This window comes from Nelumbo lutea, chromosome 5 (assembly GCF_056320005.1).
Source record: "Nelumbo lutea isolate HS-2025 chromosome 5, American lotus-T2T, whole genome shotgun sequence".
Lineage (NCBI taxonomy): Eukaryota > Viridiplantae > Streptophyta > Magnoliopsida > Proteales > Nelumbonaceae > Nelumbo > Nelumbo lutea.
The window spans coordinates 2,264,188-2,269,771 of record NC_142688.1 but is presented as its reverse complement, the minus strand read 5'-3'; positions in this window follow the sequence as shown (position 1 = coordinate 2,269,771).

Genomic DNA, 5,584 nt, shown 5'->3' with positions numbered 1-5,584 from the left:
GTTTTATTTTGGCCAAACCGAGGAGTAACGACAATACATCGTCCGGCATCATAATAGCTCTTTTCGGTATAATGTTTTTTCGGCAGCAGAGATTATATCGGATTCTTGTCGGATTCGGATCCCTTGAATTATATATTTATAAATATAAATATATGTAATATACATGTTTTTTATTTATTTATATTATATTTTTATAAACTTGTTATATTATTTTTTATAAAAACATATATATATATATGATGAAAGTAATTAAAAATACTTGTATTTTTTGTTTTTACTTTATTTAAATTAGTATATTTTTCTTTTAATAATTTATTATTTTTAAAAGAAAATAAGTCTGATCGGAACCAAAGATCCGACTTACCAATAGGATTCAAATTCAAATTGAGTCCTATCAAATCCGATCAAATTGTTAGATTAGATCGGATCCATATGAACAATGTCGAATCGATTCGAATATACCCTTATTCGAATCCAATCTGTTTGCATCCCTAGCTTTGTATCCTTTTGTTTTTGATAAATGAAAATGAAATAATATAATTAAGAAACAAGAGAACGGACAAAGGGTCTAACCAGCTACGAGGGGAGTTCTAAATGCAACGATGAACAAATGTTTTAAAACCTGGATCGGACACATAACTATTTTGGGATCAATTCATGGGATTGAATGAATGGCCTATTCTGATTTAAAAATAAAAAAAAAAACAAAAATTAAAAAAAACAGCCAACAACCGTTGTCTATGTTGATGCTTCAATCGCTCGAGTCAACAAGTCGCTGACCAAACCAACATTTTTAACCAGTTTCTAGATCATGTAGTCTGGTCATCTGGTCTAATCCAGTTTTCAAAACCATCCAATCAACTAAAGACTTAGCCTCTTGGGGAATGATATGATTTGGCTTAGTGTAGAGCTCGTTTGGATCACATGCCAAAAAAACACATTCCAACCCTCTACCAACATAATCTCACACCACACATCTAATCCATGGCAGGTCTCAGTCTCATGGTGAGATGTGTGGTGTTAGATTAAGTTGGTAGAGGGTCAGAACGTGCTTTATTGGCAGAAAATCTCAATTCCTCAATGTAGTATTGAGGCTTGTAAACAAAATTTACAACAGAAAACAATTTATCCAAGTCCCCAATTCTATCAAACAAAAAAGAAAAACGCCAAGATATGATAGCCTCCTTTCCTTGCCTCCATCGGCACTTTGGCATAAGAGAATTGTTAGCTCCCTCCAACATCTACCATTAGCAAGAAATATAGCTTCCCAAACTGTTGCAAGTTCAGCTTCAATTGGGTCATGAACAAAACCCACCTTGCCCTGTTTAGCAACAATAAAATTAAGTAAGTTAGACGCAAGCTCCATATGTTCCACATTTATATTTCATCACTCCAACATCACATATAACATAATAAGGGAGAAAAAAGAATTTGAGACGGCTAAAAAGTTATTACTATTAAAATGTGGATTAGGAACATCACTCAAATTACATTGCATCATTATTCAATAAATTTTCCTTTACACCCAAAAAGCATTACTATCCAAATTCTTAAAAATTACACCATTCTTTATTTCTCACACAGAATACCAAGCCATAGCCAACCAGGATAATAAATTACATTACTCTTGCTTATTTGAGTTATTTCCAACAAGCTAGTGAAGAAGATTCAACAAATCATGCAAATTTGACATTTATTATGGTAAATAGCTAAATGAGCAGGGAGTAACAAATAACAAATAGACAATTGAGCTTCGTTATCATAATTACAAAAAGGACACAAATGATCATTCAAAATCGATATAATTCAGGTAAAACAAAACCCCAATAAAGCCTCCACAAGAGCAACTTAAACTTATAGGATATCTTTAATTTCAAAATCCTTCTGATCCATTTCCGATCTCTATTACCCAATGGTAAATGACTTTCCTATTAGTTCATTAAACTTTTAAGCTAAAAGGGAAAATTCCTTAACAGTGCCCTAAACATTGGGCGTTATGTCAAGTTGATCCCCAAACTTTAAAACGTGTCTTTACAATACCCTAAACTTTCAAATTGTGTCTAATAGGTCCCTACCATTAGTTGATTGTTAGTCAACACCATCACATGACATCAGGTGTGCATTAAATAATTTCAAAATGCAAGATTACCCTTTATGATATTTTTCTAACCATTTCATCCATTTTGTCTAAGTGTTAGAATAAGGAAAGGGGGAAAATGGTTATGAAACTAGACACAGGTCAATTGTTGAAGCTCCTGCTCCCATGTTCAAGCTTCCCCGTTCAACGATCAACTGTAACTGGCCAATCGCTTGCCCAATTTCATAACCCTTCTTCCCCTTTCCTTCTTTTAATACTTAGATGAAATGGGTAGAATGGACAAAAAAATATCATAAAGGGTAATTTTGACATTTTGAAATTATTTAATGCGTACCTGATGTCACGTGATAGTGTTGATTGACGGTCAACTAATGTTAAGGATCTATTAGACACAATTTGAGAATTCAGGGTATTGCAGAGACACATTTTGAAGTTTGGGGACTAACTTTACACAATCCTCAAAGTTCAAGGACTATTCAAGAATTTTCCCTAACTAAAAATTTCCCAGTAGGGAGGGTGTCCAAAGAAACCGATCCTTACCTCTACAGAAAATATGTGTATTTAAAATTAATTGTTCCTATCGATGGGAAAGATCATGGATTAATTGTTGATTCCAAAACTCCAAATCATAAATTAAATCCTTGATGACCAAGTCTTTATGATCCTTAACAGGTAGCCCAATTGGAACATGGAATTGATCATTTTTCCTAGATCCATAGGAAATCCCAAACACTCACATTTGAATAACCATGAACCTGAACCTCTAAACTAGGGAATAGATAACATTTCATTCACCAAAGTTTTCCACAAGGAGGAAACATATAATGGAGCTTTCATTGGAATCATCTTTTTATTCTGAATATACTTACTTTGTAAAACTCTAACCCACAAAGATTATGATTATGTAAAAAATATCCACACTAACTAGCTTACTTAAAAGTGCCCTATTCATAAGGTTCAAATCTATAAAACCCAACCCCCATCTAATTTTGGAGCACAAAGCTTGCTTCAAGCAACCCATTTCATGTGTTTGTTGTTTCCTCCCTTATTCCACCATAATTTTCTTTGAGTTTTTTTTTTTTTTTCATTTCTTTAATTGTCTTTAGAGGGAACCTAGTAACACCCATACAATACAAAGGGGCTGTTTGAATAACTGACTTGATTAGGGCATGTTTCCCAACAAAAAATAGATAGAGATGAAGCTTTCCAATTATTAAGTTTTCTCTTGTTTTTTTTTCTAAAATATATTCCAAAAATTTGTGTTTTTGTTTTTCCCATATCAGGGGACCCCAAATACTTAATGTCTTTGTTTAACTAAGACAACATCATTTGTACCATAAGCATTTTGGCTCCCTTGGGTAGGGTATTCTTATTAAAATAAACACCAAAAGCTTGAAAATGTATAGACAAACCTGATATCTATTGGAGTTGTTTAAGTAAACCCACAATGTCTATAGCATCCTCATCATCAGCCTTTCCAAATAGAATAACATCATCAACAAATAGCAAGTGCAAAATGTATGGAGACTCTCTTCTCATTTTAATCCCCATTCATTTATTTTTCCTCATTTGCCTTAAAGATTAACATAGTTAACCCTTCCATAGCCAACAAAAACAAGTATGGGGAACACCATTGATCATAGTTGAAATTTTGGAGTAGCAATACATGCCCATAATAAACCACATCATTATTGAGAAAAAAACCAATGATTTTAGAACCCAAAACAAGTAATCCCATTCCAATGAATCATAGGCCTTCCATATGTCAAGTTTAACTGCCATAAAACCTCCCTTAGCTTTCTTAGTTTTGAGGTAATGAAATACTTCTTAGGCCAACACTATATAATGAATTAGTCTACTTTGAATGAAGCTTATTGATATGGAGAAGTGCATTTATGCATGAAGGGTTTTAACCTATTAGCCAACAATTTTGTTTATACAAAACGTTACAAATACTAATTAGCCGAAAATGCTTCACTTTATATGGGTTCTTAACTTTTGGAACCAATGTCAAGAAAGTATGATTAATTCTTCATACAAACCTCTTATTTAAAAAAAAAAAAAAAAAAACACAAACAAACTCATAAATTTCCTCTTCCATGATATCCCAAAAATTTTGGTAAACAATAGTCAGAAAGTTATCCAATCTTGGAGCTTTAAACCCACCCATTGACTTCTCTAACCTCCTTAGAGTAGGCACAACTGTAAGGCACTCATTATCACTTTCAGTTACAACACTCCTAAATAAACTTGTGATGCCCTCAATTTTTTTAGACCAATGTGATTTAAACAAAGTTTCGAAAGAATTAACAAAAAGCCTTAACAATGCCTTTATGGTTAGAACGCATTCACCTTGATCATTTTTAATCCGAGAGATTTGGTTTCTTTGTCTTCTAGAATTTATATCCTTATGAAAAAAAAAAAAACATGTACCTTGATTCCCTTTTTGCAGCCATAATTGTCTAGGTTTTGTCTCCAATACATTTCCTAGTAAGAGAGTAGTTTCTCTCTGATACGTTTTAGCTTCAATATTTCCTTGTAATTTTCTCAAACATGAGTGTTCTCCTCCAATTTGGTTACTTGCTCATTTATCCATTTCACTTTGTGATTAATATTTCCAAACTTTTCTTTATTCAAAGTCTTTAACATCTTCTTTATACTATTGAGTTATAGGTTGATATCACTTGTTTTTATTTACAAAGCATAGTTAGGGAGTTATTGGGCCCAAGGCCCATTAGTTTATGTTTTAAGTTAGGAATGTTTATTCAGTTCTTACAAGTAGCTGACCTACTAACATCATACTTGTCTTTGTACTATGTTTTTATTTGTGAGTATATAAGCTAATGAAAGGGGCAGCTAAACCCAATTTTGGCTTATCCCATTCTCTTCAATCTCCCTCATCTTTCTTTATCTACATAAGCTTTATTTTCTTCTTTCTTCCACAATTTTTATATCAAAACAGATATTCTAAACTTTTCTACTTGGTACTAGAGTAAGTTTAGAGAGTTTTTGAACTGCTTCATCATGCAACCTTAGATTGGCCAACTGCATGAAAATGTAAAGGGTTGATCGAGGACTTCAGGTAACCCCAAATTTTGGATTTTTTTTTTTTGTGGATTTGAAATCACTTTTTGTTGGTCTAGGGTTTAGCACCAAAATCATGAGGAATTGGAGAAAGGGGTTGAGTCATAATTTAGTATGACTCTTCAGTTTTGACTTAGGAAGTGTCACTCTAGTTTTCTAGGGTTCCTTGAGGTTTTTTTAATAGAGCGATTCAAGTAACAACTTTTTGAGGGCATCTGGAGGGAGTGGCAGCCACTTTTATTTATTCTCATACTTCCATGGAAAAGGAATCTTTGGATAGAGAGACTTATAGGGTACCATGAAGGTGTTTAAGGTTTCTAAATGAGATTAATACCTTTCTTTTCATTTCAAATTGATTTCCTAGTCTGCTCAGAGAGTTATGGAATGTTGTGGAGTTGAAAA